General features: G+C 41.3%; 1 long non-coding RNA gene across 1 annotated transcript; it reads right to left on the minus strand.

Moving 5' to 3' along the window:
• Positions 1 to 1,758: 1,758 nt before the first annotated feature.
• On the minus strand, positions 1,759 to 11,524 carry LOC144118866 (uncharacterized). Its single transcript, XR_013312174.1, has 3 exons — positions 11,484 to 11,524; positions 2,591 to 2,664; positions 1,759 to 2,061 (listed from the first exon to the last, which is right to left on the minus strand). It is a non-coding gene; the product is annotated as an uncharacterized LOC144118866 (long non-coding RNA).
• Between the last annotated feature and the right edge of the window lie 500 nt (positions 11,525 to 12,024).

Raw genomic sequence — 12,024 nt, forward strand, 5'->3', positions numbered from 1 at the left:
GCCGCCACAATCATTGGTCAGTTTGCATCACGTGATATTTGTTTACACTGCGACGGTGCATGGGGGCTGCCATTTTGTGGCTTATGCGATTTCAGTCGGGCAACTGTGGTAGTCCTAGTGCTGCGACGCTGCGAGTGCTGCCGGTGACCGACTCAGTGACCAGGGATTCCGCGCCTCGCAGCATTTCAGCTGCACAAGAGCATACGAGGATGCCGTTTTGCTGCGTTGTTGGCTGTTTCAACTCGCAGAATGATGGAAAACGCTTACCGTTTGCATCTGAGCGGCTCCATGCCGTACGGCTACGATCCCCGCCGCAGCGCAGGGTGGCTAACAGCATTGTTTACAAAATGTCCGGGCCAAAGTTAGCGGCGAGGTCGCTGAAGCGGCAATCTGGCAACAATGATAAATAACAAAATGGCCGCCCCTGCTTACCGCCGTGCTGCAGTGACGGTACTCTAAGTCTTTATTTAGTGACTCTAGGCTGCGGTATAGTCAGTATGAGTCACTTTTACTTGCGGCGACTTGTAAATTGAGTGTGTTTCTTCCGTGGCTAAGACCGTTCTTGCTAATTGTACGCCAGCATTAAAAGATATGTGCACAGTTTCTATGGCTATACGAAACGCATGCCAGAATGATATTTATTGCTTCTAAGAACACATATTGAGCCACATACTTTTCTTAGACGCATTTCTGTATTGAATATTTCAAGCGAAAGCTTAAGGGTCCCGTGCCTCAGAATGAGAAGCTTCATCGACGTTGGCCGACAGCGAACAAAAGCTGCGTACTTGCTCTAAAACTTATTAACAGCATCAATATGTACCAGCATACCCAATATGTTTTAATGGAGGTCGGCTGGACTGACAGTGCGGCGAAACTGGTTGGTGGAGTAGCAGTGGCATGCGGCGGTCGTCAGAACAGAGACTCACCATGAAGCACCACTGAAAAAAAAAAAATTGGAGCAGTGCCGTGGCCGGCGGCTACGCATCGGAAGACGGGACAGAACCGCTGCTCGCCGAAGTCCGTCTTCACTCCGAGTGCTGGCAATCACCTTCTCTGCAGGAATCCGTTTTCTGTTCCGGCAGCTTCGCCGTAAGTCGCGCATTCTTTGTATTCACCTCGCATTATTCTTAGTAATATAGTTTCACGTTGTACATATGTGTTTTACTCTAGTTCTCAATAACATTGCGTAATGGTGATGCCCGCTGCATCTACAAAGCTATCGCGTCATACCCTTAGAGGGAATCTCAAGTGTCCTCAAATAATCGCAATTAACCCGCAAAGTGATGAATTGGTATTCAGCGATTATATTTCCCCAATTCGCTCTAAAGTACATTCGACGAGACGGCTGAGAGTGGAGCTTCACACTGAGAGTGGATCATGGAAGAAATCTGACTAGGATGTACCTTGTGGCGGCTCTCGTGCAGGGCAGCGACGTGAAAGCGCTTCGTTTCTTAACGACGAAAAAAACAAAAGTTTTCACTTCACCAGTCTTTCAGGTGAAGTACACACAGTTGCAAAAAAAAAGAAAAACAACGCCACAGATGCCTCCGTGGAACCGCCTCCAGGGCGGTTAACTACCCATATTTCATGCATCACGGTTAGTGCGTTCTGGCACAGCAAAAGAAAGGCGATGATGAAAAATATTTCTCTTTTATTTCACTAAATCTTCAAAAATATGCTTGCTCATTAAAGTAGTTCTTGAATTCTGGCAGCTTTGTTGCGCAAAATATGCATGCAAAATTTCTCCACTGTACCCATTTCCTCGACAGTGCAGCGGTGACTTGAGATTGTGCGGTGCAGATTGGAGGCAGCGACACAGCATTGCTCTAGAACATTAACCACAGAGTGATTTCACGCAGTTGCTGGGGATGCGGCCTTCCACATCCTCGACACCTCCACCGTGGCGATCAATTTCCTTGGCAGCGGCCCGGGCTTCAGCCTGATCCGTCGTGATAAGGATACGGCCCTCCACATCCTGGACTTCTCTACTGTGGCGATCAACTTCCTGACCAACGGCCCTTCCCTCATCACCAGTTTGGAAGACAATTGCGGCTCGGCATTCTGAAGAAGCAGGGAAGTAATTATTGAAAGGACGAATACTTCTAGCAAAATTTGCACTTCACAAAAATGCATGCAAATGAGCAAGTACTCCAGTCTGCTTTTTGAAAGCCAACAATGTTCCGAGAAAGGTCAAATTTTCTAGTTGTTTCGCCACTAAATTTCGTAATTATATTCGATATTATACGTCCGGACGAAAACGTGACGAAACCAACAAAATTTGTGCTTCTCCCACATAATTATGTGTCACATATACCTCTTCATAGAACATAATGCACACGGGAGTAGGTTTTATAGAAGGTATGACAATCGTGTTACGACATCAAGCACTCGTGCCTCCTTGGGTCTGTGGGTCCTCTCACTATATTTTCCACTCCTGTCTTTAAGGAGTGCGTTTGTTATCGTCGCACTGCTCCTGTATTACTGAGCCAACTCGATTTCGACGCTGCCTGATTCGGTATATGTGATCAGTATTTGTACACCAATTTTAATATTACCCCAATATGGGTAATTGCTTTCCAAGTTCTCTTACCTGATGCAAGCAGACCAAATAAAGCAAGACCAAGAAGAATAACCTTCACCTTCATGTCACCATTTTGATGGGTGCTAGAAAAAAGGCACAAAAATAAAACCATGGCCAAGTTAAACACAAACGAGTCATAGCATCGAAGTTCGCTCACATCAGAATTAACATGATGCTTTGCAATGCACTGGTTCTTTGTTTCTTGAGTACCAGAAAACAACGGCGCACCATCGTACTCGACGCCGTCATCATCATTCACCTGACTACACCCACTGCAGGTCAAAGGCCTCTCCCATGTCTCTCCAATTAACCGTGTCTTTTGCCAGCTGCGCTCACCTTATGCCTGCAAACTTCCTAATCTCATCCGCCCATCTAACCTTCTGCCGCCCCTGCTACGCTCGCCTTCTTTTGGAATCCGCTCCGTTAGCCTTAAGGACCAGCGGTTATCTTGCCTTCGCATTAAAGTGCCGTGCCCAAGCAAATTTCTTCCCGTTGATTACGACTAGGATGTCATTTGCATGCGTTCGTTCCCTCACCTACTCTGCCGTACTCACCCACCGTACTTCTGAGTACGGTGGGTCTTTAACACGCAGAGAGCCAAAATAATGTTCAACAGTCTAGCAGGAGAACAGCAGTGCACAATTGGCAGCGATGTGCTGGACGTGGTAAAGGAGTACTTATGGCAGGTGGTGACAGCTGAACAGGATCATGAGAGGGAGATAACTAGAAGGATAAGAATGGGGTGGAGCGCATATGGCAGGTTCTCTCACGTCATGAATAGCAGGTTACCAATATCCCTCAGGAGAAATGTGTACAACAGCTCTATCTTACCGGTACTCACCTACGGGGCAGAAACGTGGAGGCTAACGAAAAGGGTTCCGCTTAAGTTAAGTACAGCAGAGTCATGGAAAGAAATATGATAGGTGTAACGTTAAGAGACCCGACGTAGGTAATGGTCAACTAATTCATTGAATAATATTGTCATGGTTTATGCGGTTTTAACCCCCGAAGCAACTCAGACTGGGAGGGACGCTGTAATGAAGGGCTCCGGAAATTTCGACCACCTGCGGTTTTTTTAACATGCACTGACATCGCACTAATCTGAACATATGAATTGCTGAAAAATTTTCTTCGTTATATAATTTACTCGCCTGAGTTTGTGGAACGGACGTAATTTTTACGCTACTGTTAGCTATAATGGGACAAGTGCAAATGAAATATTTCAAAAAATAAATCGAATAGTGAAGAAAACCTGAAATGCCAACGCAATTGAAAGCGAGACTTAGCACGTTTGAAGCGCAGCCTACATCACGTTAGCTGTTCTTTAAATTTTGTTTGTGTTTTTCTCTCCGCTTTTTCTCTAGCCGGCACACTCCCATGAAAATAGCACGTTCCTACTTTGCAGATTAAATAAAGCGTTACTATTCTCCACATATATTAGTGCTTAGGGCGTTCAGTAAAGCACAGATAGAGCCAGCCAGAATGCGAGCGCTTTGCTTCATATACATAAAAATATTCACATCCAGACACGGTGCGAAAAGCTGTTGATATATTTCCGAAAATTGTCTTTGTAAAATCTCCTCCAATCTTTCAATGCTTTCAAAAATCAAAGAGCTGTATTTTCACCCCGAGCGTTGGGAATGCTCTGTCTTCTTTAAAGTATCTCTTCCTTTTCACATAAAATCAGTGTTGGCGGTAACGCGTTACAAGTAACGGCGTTACCGGTAACGCGTTGCCCTTTTCGTTAACTTAGTAACGTATTCGTCACCATTTTGGAAGTGTTACGGGTACCGTACTTAGGTTAAAATTTTTCGGTACCATGAGCTGTCACGTTACTAGTTACTTTTTGTCCCAGTTGTGGCCCACTCCACCCCTCCTTTTTTAGAAAAAAAAACGCAGAGCTCCTTAAGTGATTTTGGAAATAAACAAAATGTACAGGTGCTTTCGACGACTCTTGTTGCGGCTCGCATGCATGCCGGAAAACACCTGCCCTTGACGACGCGCCCAACTAAACAAAAAGACAGAAGAGATGCATTAAGCACGAAATAGGTGCAGGAACACGCATTCACACACTTGCCTTCACCGACTTCCCCTTCTCAAAACGCTCGCGCACAACTCTCTGAAGATTGGAAGCATGCCAAGCATTTTGGAACATCAAATTTTTCAGAAATACCTTAAATTTGTTGAGAGTTCAGGGATGATTTTTTATGAAGTTATAATTGATGATGAAGAGTCATTTTGTGTTTAATGTCACATTCAGAAAATGGCTTCATCATGTGGCACAGAGTTACAAGCCATCACAAGTAACTAACTCTAGAGGCAACTTTAGGCCACTATACATTGCTAAGCTGCTCCACATTTGTGAAAGCATTCTCGTTAAATCAGGATTTCGCGTAAAATCTTGTTTGGGCTAGAAGTTTTATGTCAAATGTGAGCTTTATAAAATTGTTATCCTAAGTTTTTAATTCGAAGACTAATTAAAATTAATGGCCATGAAGTTACGGCAAAGTAACTTGCGATACTTTTTTTCGGTAACGGTAACGATAACGCGTTATTTTTTTTTGTAGGTAACGTAGGGCAGTAACGCGTTCCTTTTTTTAGCGTAACGAGAAACGTATTTAGTTAATTTTTTGGTAACGCATACAACGCTGCATAAAATTAATGGCAGGTGTTTAGCTTTGAGACTCCATTTATACACTGTTACAGTTACGCGATTATGCTTCGGTAGCGCAAACAGATAGGCTGTCGGGATTTTAATGAAATTTAGTCTGGCGAAAATAATTGATCTCAAGCATTCTGCATATCTAACGAACTCCTTTTTCAAATGAGCCCCATGGCACTTTTACCAAAAAAAAACACAGTCGCTACACTTATGTAGAAACATTTTCTGATGTCCATGTTGTTTTCATTGTCCGTATAAGCTCTCGGTTACAAGTAACGCTTGACATCTATTAATAAAAGTAGTTTTCCGCGAATCAACAAGCGTAAACATTTCAAGCTGTCCTGCTTGAAATGCGATGTATATTGTGAATGTTCAGTCTGATCGCGATGAACTGTGGTTTGCTTGTATTATCCGCCTTTTATATACGAAGCCATGTATGTCGCGCCATAGGAAAATGAACTTTCTTCTACGCTAATTGCTAGTTCAAGTACCTTTCCTAGCGATAAGCCGACGGTGTTTCTCGATATCATGAACATACGTCTCATCATAACTTGATTAGACGGTCAAAGATCAGAATGGGGAAGCGCTGACAGTTCGAATCATACTGTTGGACAAAAAAGTTAAAAATTGTCCTTAACTGAAACCTCCACCTGAAACTGAAAAAAAATGATATGCGAAAAAATACGGATTTCAATTTTATATTGTATATATACGCCACATTCCCTCTGTGTTTCGTTGCTTTGTTTGATCCATTCAGCATACAAACTTTAGGAGGATTAATGGTAATGAATCTCTCCTGCAGATACAAATGTCTCTCAGTCACTCCAGGTGGCTGTCACACTTAAAAAATTTAAACAAAACAATTTGTAGGCAAGTTTAGCAACATACCCTTAGCCAAAATGACAAACTGAGCATTTGAAATGTACACTGCGACGAATAAAGAAGCATGCCAGTGCATTTACATCATTTACTACCGGCCTTAGCAGGTCTGATCATAATTTAAACGGCTTCTGCAATTTTGGAACGCTCACTCTGAGCTGACGTTTCATCCTTCCTTGGACTTGAGTTGTAAACAAACGTAATATATAATTTCGTGACTGTTTACGCACAATGCTGAGTGAACAATTGTTTTTTTTTATTTCGATTTACTGTCAACCCCAACCGGCGTTTTCACAGGATGGGCTCACTTCAAAAAAATACACAACTTCCAGATAAAACAGTTATAGAACAGTAAGCAGTTGTGCAATGAAAAGGATGGGTCAACTTAAAGCAAGACAAGAACAAACAAATTAGATGTAATCAGTTATACGGAACAAAGTATATATCAACAACATTGTAACAATATTTAGTCAGCTTTGTGGCAATATACTGAGCTCGGCAAGCTCTAAAAATCTGAGGACTGTCGGCTGCATTACATTCGAAGCGTCAAGTGCATTCCATTCGCGCACTGCTCGTGGAAAAAAGGAAAAATAGAATGTGTTATTGCAACAAAAAAAGAATTCATCAAGTGTAAGTGGATGTTTGCGGCGAGTGATTCTGGAGTGGCTTATATTGACGAAGTCTTCACAGTTAAGCTTAAATGCATTGTGCAGAAGTATAAGAATTTCAAGCGGTGCAGTTTCGATCGGATAGATAAAGGCCTGTGCGATGCAAAAGTTCATCCGTGCGTTTTTACTGGCTATAGATAAATCGCGCAGCTTTTCGCTGCACAATTTCCAGTGCGGCTACGCTAGTACCTGTATGAGGGAACCATGTAATGTTAGCATATTCTAATACCGGGAGTATAAGCGTAGTGTATGCAAGAATCTTTATTTCGGAAGGCGAGTTTTTCAAGGCACGTTTGAGGAAAAGCAGTTTGTTCATTGCCTTATTTGCTACATGCTGAACGTAAGTTGTGCAGTTCCGGTCGGATGAGATAAGGATGATATCGGTATTCCGTTACAGTTCTTAGCGAAGTGTTATCACAACCATAAGTGAACCTAAGCGGGATTGTTTTTCTTTTTGATGGACATAGAAACAGTCTTGTCTTTGTTAATGACCATACTCCAATCAAGGACACCACTGAAAAACTTTATTCACAGCGCTATTTAGTTTGATCTGGTCAGACTGATGTTTAATTTCATGAAAAAGAGCGCAATCGTCTTCAAAAAGTCTCATTTGTACTTCATTTTGGATAGTTATATCATTAAAAAGTCGCAAAAATAAAAGAGGCGCCAGTACAGATCCTTAAGGGAGACCAGATACCACAGAAATAATGTCGGGGGTATGTCCGTCGAATTGGACAAATTGGTAGCGTTCAGACAAAAAACTGCTGATTCATTGTGTGACAGGACCATCACCAATTAAATTTTTTAGTTTGTACATCAAATTTTGGTGCAACACCCAGTCGAACGCTTTGGAAAAGTCAAGGAAAATTATATCAAATTGCGACTGATTGTTAATACCTTGCGCAAGATCATGCGCGGATTCAAGAGGTTGTGTTATAGTGGATAGTCCATTTCTAAACCAGTGCTGGCAAGGGTGAATTAGCTTTTTAGCCTCTACATTTTGGGTCAGAAATTTCCAACATGTACATGTCAGAGATATGGTCTATAATTATTCCGGGAGTATTAATCACCTGATTTGTGGACAAGGTTTTCTTTGGCGATTTTCCTTAAATAGGTTATACAACATTCACGAATTGATTTCTGGAAAAGAAGGCAAAAATATTTGCTAGAAGCTCGGCATAACGTTTGAGAAAACCATTAGAAATGCCATCTGGGCCGCTACTTTTCTTTTCATCAATATTTAGAAGCAAGAATAGCACACCAGCTTTAGAAATTGTAGGCGTACCGACGAGATGCTTGTGACCATATTGTTCTGGAGCAATATGGCCAACGTGGTTTTTATCAGCAGTGAAGACTGCTTGAAAATATTTGTTGAACGAATCTGCTTTAAGTTTGCCGTCCAGAGATGACATCGGAAGACTTATGTTTTGCTTTGTGCTCAAGTAAGGGCAAAATTTTCTTGGTGCAGTTTTAATAAAGTTTTGTAATGTAGTGTTGCAGAAATGTTCTTTTGCATTTCGAGTTGCATATTTAAGTTGCCTATTTAATTAATTAAGGCGATTGTTGTAGCTAGGGTTGGTGCGATAGATATATAGATAGATAAAGAGTAGGGAAAGGCAGGGATGTTAACCAGAAAGGGGTGTCCGGTTGGCTACCCTGCACTGGGGAAGAGGGATTAGGGGACTAAAAGGAGGAAGAGAAGAGAAAAAGGCATAACACACACACGCACAACGCTGTCACAATTTGTGACTCAAAAGGGTTGGTGCGAAATTTGTTCTGCTATCTGAGTCTTTTGATAGCTCGATTAATATGAATTATTTCACGCGTGATCCAGGGATTCTGATTTTTGACAACTTTTCGAAATGTTGGGACGAAGCTTTCCATGCAATGAATAACAAGATTTAAAAAAAAACTGCCAGACGCTGTCAATACTTGACTGCTTATCGAGACATAAATGGGAAAAGTTGTCGTATTCATGGACGATATAAGTCATACCAGCATCATCATTGGCCTTAATAAATGCGAAGACAAGTTTTTCTGTACGATCCGGGCTAAAAAGATTTGTTATAGGCAATGTACACAGTATTAATTCATGGTCTGATAGTTCTTGAAGTGTTTCTACTCTTACGGCAGTGCCTGGAAAGTAATCGCTAACGAAGAATAGGTCTAGAATAAAGCTGGTTTGGTTATGGACACGAGCCGGAGTGTCCACAATCTGCGTAAGGTAGAATGTAAACAAGAAATCTATCATCAGGTTATTTGTAGTATTTTCGGGGTTAAGGGATTTCCAGTTAATATCTGGTAGATTAGAGTTCCCAGCCATGACGATTTTCCCGCCGGGAGTATGTCTAAGCATGTAGTCGAACAACGGGTCTAGATACATTACATCGGCATTTGTAGGCCTGTAGACAGCTCCAACGTGAACAACGCCATCGGTTAAATGGATCTTGCACCATACAGCCTCAACACCTGCCACTTCCAGCATGGTGGAGTATACTATTGCTTGTTTAAGAAGAATTGCCACGCCCCCACCTCTAGATTATCTATACTTGTGAATAACTGTATATTTGGTCTGAAATTCAAAGTCCGAAATGCGAGGATGCAAACATGTCTCAGTGATGGTTACGATGTCAGGCTCAATAGCCAGCAAAGTAGCCTCCAGTTCAGGTACCTTATTAACTATGCTGCGAACATTCAAGTTGAGGAAGGTAATCGGCTTTTGCTTCCGGTCGTTCGAGATTCTTGTTGCGTTGTTTCGGTTTTTGTTTCTATTTCTACAATGTAGTTTCGGTCGTTATCCCAAGCAAACAGTTGTCCATTTATTCGCACTTTATCGCAGGATAAAAATACATTTTCTTTTGTTCAGTCCCAGATTTCTTTTCTCATCTCACGAACAGCACGTGAAAAATCTTCACTAATAGTAAAGCCAGAGCCTTTCAATTTTGAGCATTATTTTAATATGTTGATCTCATCGCGGTAATCGAGAAGTTTTATGATTATAGGTCTGCATTTTGTTGGATCATCTTTGTCTGGTTTTCCAAGCCGGTGTATTCTCTCGATTCCTGAAATATTAAGCCCTAGCAGATCCTCGAATACGGTATCTTTAGTAGATTGTAGCAGCAAGTTTGAAGACCTAGGTGTCCCGTTGATTTACAGTTTTTTACATCAACTAATTTCTACAACTCTACGGCACCACTAAACAAGGATCATTGCCATCTTCTGGGGCACACATTTGAGCGAGCATCTCGTCCTTTTATTGAAAGTTAACAAATGAGCTCGGCGTTTCAGGATGATAGGTTACCACCTCAGATCCAGTATGCCAATTGCCTACGCACAAATTCTAATACCGGATACTTCATTCCTTGTAGCTGCTAAGCGTTGTCAAACATCCAGCCAGCAGGATACTTAGAACCAAAGGGTGATTCTTGCGATTAAAAGTAGAACTTCTCATTGAAAAAGGGAATTATTTTCGTAGTTTATTTTATATCACTGCAATATATAGTGGGCACATCCAAAAATATATCGATAAATGACTAACCGCTTCCCTATTTTTTGTTATTTTCAGGCTTCGGGCTCAGGGGAAAAAAGAATTTCGGTTACACCTTTGGTACTGATTGAATCATCTTAAGATCTGAGTATCCAAAAAAAATGTTTGCTCCTAACATAATTCGTACATCTATGTTCATGAATCTTTTGTAAGCGTTACACTGCTCTTTTTAAAATCAATACCTGGCGTCCCTCATAACCTGAGTCAGTTTGGGACATTAAAGCCCTGTAAATGAAACCAAGACATGAAAAGACGTCGAGTTAATGTCAGCTACAGTAAGACAAGTGGAAATGATATATGTTGGCTTATATTCCTGTAGTAAAGAAAACCCACATTCAAACGCTTAATCTATCAGATAATTTACATGTTCGATGCACAGCTTAGGTTATGTTAGCCGTTTTTTTCAATCTTGGTGATGTCTTCCCTTCTGCTCTCTGTCTCGCTGGCACACTGCCATAACAGAAACACGTTCCATATTTGTAGACGCCAACAAAACTGCACTCTCTGGACCTTCTAAAAGTACTCAGGGCCCTAAAAAAACAGAGATGAAGCCATACAAAGTGCAAGCGCTATGCTTCAAATATTAAAAAATCTGAAAAGCGAGACACGCTGCGAATAGCCGTTTACTTCTTTGTGAAAAATAACTTCGTTAAATATTCTCCGGTCACAGACGACGACAATAGAGAAATTCAACTAAATATTAAGCTACTAAAAATATATTCACTGTATTTTCTCCTCGTGCACTGTAAATCTTCTGTGCGCTTTAAATGGCTCCTTTTATTCCCTTGAGTTTAAGGGCAGGCGTTTCGATTTGTGATTCTATTTATGCACTTCTGTATTTACGTGACCCTGCTCGGTGGGGCAACACAATTGCTCGAGGGCTTTTCACGATATTCAGTCTGATGAACATAATAACTGTCAAGCATTATGTGTATCTAACAACCTTCTTTCTTTGAGATGAGTATGCAATGGGCCACATGGATATTTTAATTATCATATATTGAGTCGCTACAGCTATGTAAAAACATTTTCTGATGCCATTTTTTTTTCATTGCCACCTTACCACGAATTTCACTAGAGGCCCGTCAATAAAAGTAGTTTTACAGTGTGTCATGAAGTGAAAGTAATTCAAACTCTCCTACTTACGATGCGATGTAGATTGTGGCTGGTCGAGATTGATCACTTTGAACTACGGCTTGCTTGTATTAACCACCTTTTATATACGTAGCCAGGTATGTCGCCCCATACGGTAAGGAACTTGCTTCTGCATTGACGGTTAGTTGAGTCACCCTTCCTCCGCTGTAAATAGGCTGTATTTTTTGATATTATATGCACTACGTCTTATCATCCCTTGATTGAACAGTCACAACGCAGCATGGAAAACGGTTGACATAGTTTAAAAACATTTTAATCTTATTCTTGGACACAGAAGTTAAAAATAGTTATTCACTGGAAGCTACGTGTAAAACTGCAAAAAAAAATTCAATATGCCAAGTAATATACATTACAATCTGTATATTCTATACACTACGCTACCTTCACTTTGTGTCTCTTTGCTTCGTTTGATGCATGCAGCACAGAGACTAGAGAAGTATTAATGATAATGCATCTCTCCTGCAGATATAAATGTGTCTGTGTCACAGCACGCGGCTGTCACACTTCACAAAGTAAAAAAAAGCAATTTCAT

Source organism: Amblyomma americanum, chromosome 2 (assembly GCF_052857255.1).
Source record: "Amblyomma americanum isolate KBUSLIRL-KWMA chromosome 2, ASM5285725v1, whole genome shotgun sequence".
Classification (NCBI taxonomy): Eukaryota; Metazoa; Arthropoda; class Arachnida; order Ixodida; family Ixodidae; genus Amblyomma; species Amblyomma americanum.